General features: G+C 28.6%; 2 protein-coding genes across 4 annotated transcripts in view; one reads left to right on the top strand and one right to left on the bottom strand.

Moving 5' to 3' along the window:
* LOC107442351 (protein Obscurin) overlaps positions 1-12,025 on the bottom strand; it is a 281,510-nt gene extending 269,485 nt beyond the window's left edge. The window contains exon 1 of the mRNA XM_087157050.1: positions 11,747-12,025. The gene's annotated coding sequence lies outside the window, so the exon portion shown is untranslated. The remainder of the gene's footprint in view (positions 1-11,746) is intronic.
* The window catches only part of LOC107445053 (uncharacterized), an 88,988-nt gene that overhangs the window by 42,661 nt on the left and 34,106 nt on the right, over positions 1-12,221 (top strand). The gene's annotated exons all lie outside the window — the stretch shown is intronic.

The following is a 12,221-nucleotide window of genomic DNA, read 5'->3' as shown; positions in this document are numbered from 1 at the left end:
TTCTAACAATAGTAAACTACAGTCAAACCCCGCTATAGTGAATCTTCAAGGGACAGAAATTTCGGTTCACTATAACCGAGACTTCACTATATCTGTTACGCAAACAATTTTAACTAATGGTTCCAACCCCTTCCCCTCCTTTTAGTACACATTATTTAAATAAATGGCAAATAAAATGAAATACAGAAATTACTGAAACAAAGACGCAATAACAAAAAATAGTGCGTGGAGTCCCTCCTCGCGGAAGAAGTTAAACTTCGCAACTTGCGATGTTAATTGTAGAAGAATCAGCAGTCGTAGAAGGATCACTAGTTCTATTCAACGGCTCTTTTTCCTGCTCCGCTCGCTTCCGTGCTCTGTAATCACGGTAATATTGTGCATTTTTCCCTCGTGGACCTCTTGAACCAGTGGAAGTGCTTGTGGTTGCCTCATCGTCTCGCCCTGGAAAACGTATTTGTATTAATAATGTATGTGAATGCGTCATAGAAAAGAGAAAACCTAACAATCAATTGATATTCACAAGAGACATACCTTGACATAACCTTAAATCTGTCGCATTGACCGTAGGATTGTTCTCACTCATATTTTACAATTGTTATCCACTAAATTTGAAAATAAAAAATACTACCCTATTAAATTATATGTGTATCAAAACAAACTAAAAAAATATTTATTGAAAAGCAAAATTTTTATTATTTTTATGCTAGTGAGAACCGAAACAATATGGAAATGAATGAGGGAAAACTGGATCCTACCACGTGATTTCCCGGCCAATAAAAATGTAGCGTTAAACGTTTAACGCAGCCTTGTTGGAAGTCGCATAAGAAGTATAACTTCAAAAATATTGATAGAAAAACAATTCGCGATCGCAACGCTCGAGTACGCCGTCTAGCGGGAGCCTGTAAATATCGGACATTAATTTATCACGTTTTCATTTAGTTCCATCAAAGTCATTGACTGAATCAGACGCCATTTTTTAGCAGCAAATAAGAAACAAAATTTCCCTAAGGAAAAGGCTGAAGAACTTGAAAAAAATCTCCAGAATATTAGTAAATCTTTCAGGAACAGAACACGCCAAACATTTGAAGAAAAATTCCTCAATAATTTTTTATTTCTATTATCAACAAACTTGCAACTGATGACTTCCGATTTCGGATACTGTTACAGATGTGTGTATTAAGGTAAAATGCATTTCTTCTGTCTTCAATTCATTACGAATTAAAGTGAAGTCAACATTGCTTTCGTCATTCCAGTGAATAAATATGAATTCAGAACATACAGAATTGTAATAGTTATAGCATATTCTTCTTCGTTATAGAATAGTATATATTTCTGTATCCATATAATTCGGAAAACAACAATAAAAAATTATCCAAGTTCCTTGAAATAGTGCCATTTGTGCTGATTCTTAATTAATTTAAATCGTTTTCTTGGTAAGTTTTTTTTAATTTTGAAAGAATATGTTCAACTAGAATTCAGCTATTCTGTTTTTAGCTACATATTCAAATTCATATCAATTATAAAATTTTGCTGTGTAGTATGTTATCTAAAAGTAATGAAGGTATAAACTATGTATCTATTAGTTGAGAATAAAGTTTTCAAACAAGGAACTTATCATTTTGGAATTCTCCGGGAATCATAAATCAGGTAAGTGCAATGATTTTTACAATAAAAAATTTGCTTGTAAATATTTTTTTTTCATTTGATGATGGTTCTCTACAGAATGGTTTTTTACGTCTGATTAAGAACTATAAGAATAATAAAAAAAGAAACAATATGAAAGTTTTTATTTCAATGTTAATAATTCTTAAAATCGTTTTTTTTATCCTAAGAATTCTTTATTTTCCGTTTTTTAGTTTATAATTTTTTGATAAAAATTGTTCTCAAAATACTTTTGAAAAATTAAATGGTATAACATTATGTGTTTATGTATACTTCTTGTATATTCCAATGTTTGAAATAATATGATTCAGAAAAGTATGGAATAAAAATTCGGTACTTACAACGTATTAACGCCACCGCCGCTACAGATTTGGCGGTTTTTAAGTGCCGCCAATCTACACTTAAAATTTTTGCGACAGTTCATAAAATAAAACACTTTATTTAAAATCAAAATAGTTAATTGGATTTCGGTGGAAAATGAGCCGATATAGAGTTTAGCATAGATTCAAAACAATCATATCGCCATATGAACTCTGATGAATAAGATTCCAAATGAAATAGCATTTCCAAAACGTACGTTTGCCAAGATAAAGTTTTATGTTGTGGGAATTGGTAAATTTTCGTTTTTTCGGTAAAATATTTCCCGCCTGAAAAAATAAAATTGCATCTTGTTTTGTTTTTGGCAAATCCCAAAGACGAATATTCGTAGCACTAAAAATGGCGACAAAAAAGAATTGTTTTTTTTTTTTTTTTTTTTTTTTTTTTTTGTTTCGTCAGCATTCTTTATTTTACGTTTCTTAGTTTCTAAATAATGATTTTTATTGAAACTTGAAATTTTTTGATAAAAATTGTTGTCAAAAAACGTTGTTTACAAAATTAAATTTCATAAAATTATGAGGCTTATGTATACTTTTTGTTCATTTTAATTTTTGAAGTAATATGATTCTTAAAACTATAGAATGTAAAGTTTAAATGGGCCTTTCATGTTATATCATTAAATTTAGTAATACTATTTCTCGGGCATTAGGTTTTAACTCTTATAAGAATATACATATTTTTTTCTGTTAATGTACAAATATTTTTCCGATGTGTTTTGGATATTCCTTCTCTAATAAAAAGAGATACCATTTTGTTTTCGGTTGTACAAGAAAGAAGATCAAGCATTTTTCTTTTTTAAATTTAATAAGCCACATTAAAGAAGGAACGTTGCAATGCTACACGCTACATTAACGACGTCTCCAGAGTAACTGAATGACGGTTCATATGGAAATCGCAGGTAAGCGTCTCATACAACAACGCCCCCTATAGTTCGTTGCGATCGCGAATTCTTTTATGACTTTTATTATTTTTATGCTAGTGAGAACCAAAACAATATGGAAATGAATGAGGGGAAACTGGATCCTACCACGTGACGTAACATTATACGTGTGTAGCAAGGCAAGGGAGCGAATATTTCGTTCATTATATCCGGGAGTTCACTATAAAGCATGTTCACTATAGCGGGATTTAACTGTATTTATTTTCAAATATTTATTACATTTTTTGGAGAGAAAAAATTGTTTTTGCAAAATGCATATTCCAATACGTCTGTAAATAAGATGAGAAATGAGAGTTTCTTAATAAATTTTTGTTTTTAACTTTGGAGAAAAGAAAAGCTAATGTCTCTTTTTTACATAGAATTTTATGCCCAAACATTAAAATCACTCAGCATTTTCTTAAAATTAAAAGATAAAAAATTCATTATATGCCTTGTAAGTATTTGTCATCCAAGGTGTATTCCTTGAGGATTCAAACATTAAAGTTCAATTGAAGATTATAACCTCAAAAATGTTAAATTTAAATAAAATGCTTTAATATTATTTTATTGAGTCCTACTTGATTTCCACGACTTCTGTTGTTAAAACGACGCCTAAAATAATGTCGAGCTAGAATTGTTTGCATTTAGTTTGTGGCCTCCATATCTCCTTAATTGCTTTCAATATTAAATCAAATGACTTGTCTTTCCCACATAAATTTTGAAGATTTTCGCCACATGAATTCCACAAAATAAGACTTGAAGATGACTAGACATGTCTCTTTGCCTTATGTTCTTAACTTAAAAAAGGCTTTTTCTTTATTGATCACTTTTCACGTTGCATCTCCACCAACTTTCCTTAACGTAGAGTTTTATTTCGTGTCCATTTACGCATAATCGATAGCAAAGTAGTACTTCTATTTCCTGGAGAAATGAAACGGCATCTTCCTCACTCCTCAATAAATTAAAAATCGGCATTTTTTTTTTTTTTTTTTTTTGAATGTTTAATTGGAACAAAATAAATTACTATAACTCGCGGTTGAAATGCAAAACCTAAATGGAACCGAAAGTGTGTAGGGTTACTTTTAGTTTGGCTACTTTTGGCTGATTGTTTTACATGACTTGGCGGTTTATAGCGGTAGTCGATGAATCAAGTAGGTACCCTGGTACCCATCAATCAAATGAGACGACTATTTATTTGAAGATCAAGATTAGCTGATCTTTCAACTGGTTTTTCGTTACAAGATTATTGAAACCCAGAGCTCTAGCGGTTCCAAATTTTTTAGGCCATGGAACCTTAAATGATCATGCTCCTTTAAGCAGATCACGGCGTAACAGAAAAAAGAAAGAGTTCATTAACAGCTGTGAATATGATACGGATTTCCACATACTTTTTAAAATCTCAATATTATTATCCTGTTTTTAAAATCCCGAAAAATGATTTAAATCAAATGAATCGATTTTTTTCTTAAAGAAAAGAGTCTCACAAAAAGTGGCTACCAATTTTTATGTCGCCAGAGCGGCTGCTATTCGTTATTGCTAGTCTAAAATTCTATTTAAACCCAACTTTAGAATTATTTAATAAACTCGAAACTCGGCCAATTTAACTCGATTACTAGTTTTAATTGAATATTGGCATGTGGGAATATTAACTGTTACTAGTTACTTTTTTTAAGTTTTACGAAACATATTTTTCAGACTTTTTTTTACATTATTTTGTACTAATTTAGGCCAAAATAAGTGGAAAATATTATGTTAAGAATTTTTATAATTTATGGTTTGAAACACCGGCGTTTTTTTCTACATTGTTGGTAAAATCTTTCAAACAATAATTTTTTTTAAATTTACACTTATTTGCAGTTATTTAGATCTAAAAGAAACAGTTATTCAGCAATTTAATTTCATTAGCAGCTCAATTCAAAATCAATTGTTGATAAATTTTTGAATATGAATTAAACAAAAAAATTTCAAACTACTCTTTTTGTGTTTTATATTTTAGTACAAGCGTAATTCCAATAATCTAACAGATTTGTTTTAGTATCTAGTTTTTTTTTAAAATAAAAAGTACCAAAATATATTTTTTGCTTGATATTTAAGTAATTTTTTTGCGTCAAAAAATGTATAAAAGGGATGCCTGGTATCTCATCTGTGTCAAATGGTTAATGAAACAGTTACTATTAATATTTTCTACACATTGATCTCAAACTATTATGAATTATGGTCATTGCTCCATTTATAAAATTTTTCAACTTTCTGCTCTAAACAAATTAATTCTGAAATTAAAAATAATATATTTTATTATTTTTAGCTCCAAAATTTGCCTTTACATTGCAAAACATTTCTTGGAATTTCTCTTTGGCCCATTACTTAGTCTGAAATTAGCACCTAATAGCTGTAGTTCGATTTTTTTTTAAAGCTTATTGTATTAGCTCAACACTTCTTACTACTAATGACTAATACTATAATTACTTCTTACTACAATTACTACTAATAATGTACCTTCATGATAGTAGAAGAGAGATCCGAAGCAGGAATTATGTCCTCTATCATTCTCTGCTCTACATTCATATTCTCCTTCATCTTCTTCAGAGATGTTACTGAGGATGAGTTCGTACCATCCATCTTCATGCTCTATCATCTCACGGTGGCTAGGAATGGGTCGCAGGGAGTCGCCGCTTCTCCACCAAGAAACGGTCGTCGGATCGGCTGGGTCATTGCTCACTTTTACCTTGTTGAAATTTAAAAAAACTTCAATGCACTTTTAAAAATTTGAAAGCGCTATTTATTCTTTTTCTATATATGATAAGGCTTACTAATACTCATATTAGGGATTAAAATATTATACATGGTATTCATAGTAGTTCTGTATTCATCGGTATTCATAGTAATTCTTATAACTGATTTCTTATCCCTTTGACGCAGAATTTGTATTAAGCCTGGTTTTCATACTTTTTTAATTATTTTGTATTAATTTAGGTGGGTCAAAATAGGTGATAAAAATGCACCATGGAACACCAATGTCTTTTTCTGCGTTGAAGATAAATATTTCAAACACGGCTCGCGTAGAAATAATAATTTTTCATATTTGCTGTTACTTAGCTTCTTAAATTTACAAAATCAATTATTGATAAATTTTTAAATATGAAGAAAACAAAGCACTTGAAACTATTTTTTGGGGGGGATTTTATATTTTAGAACAAATTTAATTCAGATAATCTAACAGATTTTTTTTAGTGACTATTAAATTATTTTTAATTATTAAAAAATACAAAAATATATTTTTGCTTGTAGTTAGAGCATCAGGAAAAAATATATAAAAGGGACACCAGTTCCCATTTACGTCAAAGAGTTATACACTCAATAATTCAGCGTTGAGCCATATTTTAGTATTTTATACCATATAATACAATCAACCTTAATATGATGATAAATTGAACCATATTTCCGTTCAAATTGAATTATGTTGTTAACAAGTTTAAGATATATGGTAATACCCATGTACTTAATGGTATTACCATATATCTTAACGATAATGGTTTAACGGTATGAGACAATTTTTTGCTTTATTTTCTTTTGATGGCTTATAAACACCGATAGTGGAAATTAAATAAATAGAAGTGAACTGCGGACAGGTTATTTCCATTCCACGATTATGCTTGCCCTGGAATAATCTGAATTTCAATTTCTAACTAGCGTTTCTTAACTTGAGAAAATTTGAAGTTTCTCTATTTAGTACTCTAAAGAACAAAATGAATGGCATTAATAAATGGCAACCTTAAGTGAAGTTAAAAATAAACTGGTTTTAGTAAACAGTAATTGTTGAAATTTAAATAAATTGATTGTTTTTAGTACCTGAAAAGTGACAATGTCGCCATCGGTTGCTTCTGTTTCGATTGGGAGGGATTGCAGAAAACTTGGTGGTGCGGCCATCGTTGCTAAGTTCTGAAAAAAAATTTCATATAAGATAGAATTTATTTATAGAATTTAATAAAACTGTTTTTAGCTAGTTTGTCCAGAGCTTCAATACTTTACTGTTTGCATAAAAAAACATATATTTTCTTTTCTTTCTTTCTTTTTTATTTATTTATTTTTATTATTAATTTTGAAATAATATGCGCTTCTCCTGGGAATTATTAAGAGCAATTTAGAATTTTTACGTACATTTTAATCGAGCTATATGGTTGGTCAAAATTCAACCTCATTTATATGATAAATAGATTGAAGAAAAAATGTTTTTTATTAAAAATAGAAGAAAAATTATAAAAATTATTATTTAGTTATTTGTTGCATAGACTAAAACAAATTGATTTTGTAATTCAGATAGTAACGATTCACTTTTCAACAATCTCGCGCTTAAATTTTGGTTTGGTTCACTCCAATAACACCGAATTTTTCTATTGAAATGCTGAAGAGTACCATTGTAACAGAAAAACAATGTAAAGTTCTGTTACACTGTAACAGATTCCACTGTAACAGGAAAAAGCAAGAATAAAAAAATAAAGTCATAAAAAAATAGAGTAATAAAAAAAGTCAGTAATTTCTGTTCCCATTGTATCTATAATAATTTTTTTCCTGTACGTTTTGTATTTGGTGTATCCTTAATTTTATAATATTAGACAAAAAAATATATAGCCACATGTTTTTTTCTCTCTCTCTTTTTTCAATCTGTTTAGAAATCAAAACTGTTTTAGTGAACTAGTTTAATTTCGCTAGACATTACTAAGAGATAATGGACGATTGTTTAATTGGCTTAGTTTACCTCTTTGTTTTACCCCTTTCTTGTGTTATTGTCGGAGCATCGCCAAAGTGGATATGGTGTAACACCCTCCAACCTTGAACGGTGACAAGAGGCTCAGTGTAAAGAGGGGGCCGCCATTCTTAGTTACCCGCTTGGCTATGTTCCCACCCGCGTGACTCAACATATCATCGAGGCCGACACCACCTGAGACGACAAGTTAAAATTCCATTGTAGTGAAATGCCAATGATCTGTAGCCAATAAACTAATACAGTTTAAAAAGTCAGGAATTTCCGGTTTGCTGTTTACGCTTTGTGAAAATCAAATAGGTTCGAAAAATTAATTTGTTTTAAATATTGATATTTTTATTACATTTTAAAGCCGTATATTTACTGTTGATGCAATTTTCTTTATGGGTAACGATAGCATTTAGTGTCGTGGCCAAAGACAATTGCATCAGTGGAAATTGCATCAGTGGAACCCGTGATTCTTGCAACCCACGCAATTATTTATTTATTTATTTATAATTTATTAATATTTATAATTTATTTATTTATTTATGATTTATTTATTTATTTATAATTTATTTATTTATTTATAATTTATTTATTTATAATTTATTTATTTATTTATTTATAATTTTAATGTATTTATTTTATTAGTTTATTTATTTCTTATTTTTTTTATGCTTAGCTAAATGTATTAAAAACCAAGGTTCTACAAAAATGTGAAATTTCTAGGAGCATAAGACTGATTATTGGAAGTAAGCATGTTTAAAAGGGAAAATAGTGAGTCAACTATTTGCTTTTGAGTAAAAATTTATTAAATAATTGAGCGTCAGCTAAGAATTTTTAGGAACCTGTCATTTGTAGCCCACACCTTGTAAAAATCATACAGTAATAGGCCCAGGAATCATTTCTGAGACCCTGTTTTGCGTTTATCGTTATGTTTTGGCGATTTTGAAAACTCGTCAATTTAAGCAGCTTTTAAAACATAATGAATTCTTCGCTGTGATGGAATATATGTATATATAGAGAGCAAAAAGTATTAAAATAAAATATTAAAAAAATAAAAAAAAATTTTGCGGATATAACCGTGTTAGTTCATGAAGTGATTATATCTTTTAATTATTTTGTTTTCCGGCTTTTTTATATATTTTATTTTTAAATTAAAAAAAAATTTAAAAATATTTTTAAGAATATTTTATTTTAATATTTTTTTTCTTCTTTTTCATTAATCTTTATTATTTTACAGGTTTTCTCTATATTTTTAACAAACTCACAAATAAAACTAATAAACCACAAGCCTAATTCACAAAAAATAAGAGCAAACATTTTTTTTTTTTTTTAAATTTTGAAGGGGCAAAATAAATTTCGTTTCCCTATACTTTTACAGCAGATAGGCGAATATTTCTATTTGAAATCACTGACCCTGGCTAACATGGAGCCTTTAAAAATAATAATAATAATAATTTTTTATTATAAAAAAAGCTATATTATAAAAAGCTTTTTTCAAGCTATATTATAATAATTTCCTTTTAACATAGTAAATACTTCAAGGAACAAAAATTTCAATATTAAAATAAAATGTGACTTTGAAGATTGTGTTTTAATTGTGTAGGATTTTTATTAACATCATGTGTTTTACAAAATTATCCATACTCAAAAACTTATTTTTATAGATGAACAAATATTTTTAGAAAAAACATTAAATTTATCTTCATTTGCTTTCTGAAATCAATAATAATAATAATTATGAAACTTATAAAATGTCAACTTATTGAAGCAATTATGACTTATTGAACTAAGTGCTGTGATTCATTACCTCACCCCACATGTAATTTTGTTAACTGAAATTTAATTGATACAGCTATTAACACAACGATACATTTTTAACTTGGAAAATCAATACAAATTTTAAACTATCTTATATTAAAATGCTTGTTGTGACAACTGTGTTTGTCACATTTACTGTCTTGAAGAGGAAAAAAAAATCATAATTTATTCAGTTCTTTTAAATAAATTTCATTCATCTGAAAAAATTTCTGTGTATTTTTAATTTTGTTTTCATGTTTCTTTAAATCAAAAGTACGATTGTTATTTTATTTTTGCTTTTTTATTCATCTTAGTTTCGTTTTAGTCAACTAAGTAAAAATAGATCACGTACTTGTGTCGGTCGGTAAATTCTAGCAAATCAAATTAGTTTATTTAAATTACCGGAGACTGTCGTATGCCTTGGATGCATGAATTAATTAATAAGAAATATTGCAAGAATAATATAAAAATAATTATGTTATTCTATCTCTTTTGTTTAAGCTTCTCTCCCTAGAGAAAATAATTTCCCGCGTAATTTTTTACATCACTCAATTCAATTGCGACTGTAGTAGCGGCCACTCCTCTTTGATAAAGATTACCTAATTTATTTACTCATTCACTTTACTTACTCAATTTGATAAACTAATTTATTATTTAATAATTTTTTTCTATCTTTACCATGCAAGATAAATTCTCCTACAATATATTTACAGAAATAAATTCAATTATGACGTAGGTTTTACACCGACAAGCAACGACATGTTTGTCACACTTGTAATAATAGAATTATCAATGTTTTTTTTTTTTTTTTTTTTTTTTTTTTTTTTTTTTTTTTTTTAAAAAGTTCATTTGATTTAAATGAATTGATTTTTTTTAATAATTTGATTTGTATCATGATTTAAATGTAAGTTATATCGAGCTGATTTAAGTTGTTCTTGATTACAAGTTTAATAGCTTCGTAAATAAAAATTTTGACGAAGATAAGGAAGGGGTAACATCACACTTAGGTTAAAATAAAAACATTTATAATCAACATATTAATTGTTTATATACTAGTGTTTTTCATATTTTTATCAAAATAAGCACATATTAAATCATTATTATTATGCTCAATTATTGCTAAGCTCACAAGAGCCATTAAAGAGTAAAAAAATTTTTTTAATTGAAATAGGATCTTGTGTATTTTGATTTTTATGTAATAAGGTGTGGCAAGTCAGGTATTGTCAAGTGTGACATTTTATTAGAAAACGGAGGAAGGAGTAATAAATATGGAAAAAGTGTGACATTGTAGGACAAAAGTAAGACATTTTGCTACAGCTTAGTGGCCAATTGTAGCATATTTACAAAACCCACTTTTTAAAACATGTGGTGACTTGTAAAAAAAATTTAACTCTTTAAACGATTAAAATAATTGTTGGTATGAATAACGTTAGGCATTTCTGTTAAAGCATTTCTTAAAATATGGAAAACATTACAAGTTATATATCCAAAATGAATAAAAAATTAGATATACAAGTGTGAAATAATGTCATTTTTAGAATATTATAAAAAATTCATTTTAATTCTATGCGATTCACTAATGTCGGTCTTTTATAGATCCACTTACACCACAAGACCATCAATCCGTTTCCGTGTAGTATTTCTATCACTCACTCATACGGATAAAGACGAGAATTGTATCCCAGTAACTTGTTTTTCCTTTGTCAGACTTAGTTTATAAAACCATTTAAGTACGTAATATTGTTTAAATTCGGCCCAATAAAGCCGATTCCGATTTTTGTTACATTCAATTCAATTTAACTCATGCGTATTATTCAATAATTACGTAATTCACATATTTTTATGTAAAGTACTAAAATTAATTTTGATTGTAAATTCAGTTGGGAAGTTTTGAAACTTAACTTAAAAAGCCTCATAGCGTGTTAAACTCATACTTTTTTACTATAAATGTTTAACAATCGCTGTTTTACTCTACATTTGAAAAATTTATTTTCATCCCCTCGATATGAAAACGATATCTCTGTTTGCGTCAGACGAAAAAGTGAAAAAATGAACCGAATTAAAAAAAATGCTTTAAGAACAACTTTTAATTTTTGTGTCAAACTAGATTCATCTAAGCATTTATCACTAAGTAATCGCTATTATTAAACAATCGTTGAGTAAACAATGTTATTATTTTAAGTAAAAGTTATATTATCTTACCTTATAATAAAAAATATCCTCAGCTGATATTATCTTACCTTAAAATAAAAAAGCTGTAAGATAAAGATCAGACGATTATCCAAACTCCTTCATTGATTTGAATCAGACGATATTTATCCTGTGTCAAAACACGTCACTGATGAGATTCACTTTTAATCCATTACTTATAAACCATAAAATGGCAGCGACGGCGAGACGACTTCGTTCTTTAAAGAGTGGAGAAGATGGATGATAATTCCCCCCAAGAACACAACAAGCCACAAAAGCGGATGGAAAAGTGGATGATCTTTCTCTTCCGAATCCAACGCCACAACGGAAGGATGAGTACGGAGAAATAATCCTCAAAATTCACCCAAATAAAGGTGCCAAAAAGCGGGAGAAAAAAAGGGAAAGGTATTTTTTTTTATTCCTTGCTTCGGGGCATTAGTGGAGTATTAGGTTTTATTAAAATGCTTCTTTTTTTCCTTTGCCAAGAAAGTCAACACATACGTCACTGACTTGATGCTTTACTTT

Source organism: Parasteatoda tepidariorum, chromosome 2 (assembly GCF_982258835.1).
Source record: "Parasteatoda tepidariorum strain Cologne lab strain chromosome 2, Ptep-v5.0, whole genome shotgun sequence".
NCBI classification, from domain to species: Eukaryota; Metazoa; Arthropoda; class Arachnida; order Araneae; family Theridiidae; genus Parasteatoda; species Parasteatoda tepidariorum.
Note: the sequence above shows the minus strand (reverse complement) of the source record. Positions and strands in the feature narration are given on the sequence as shown.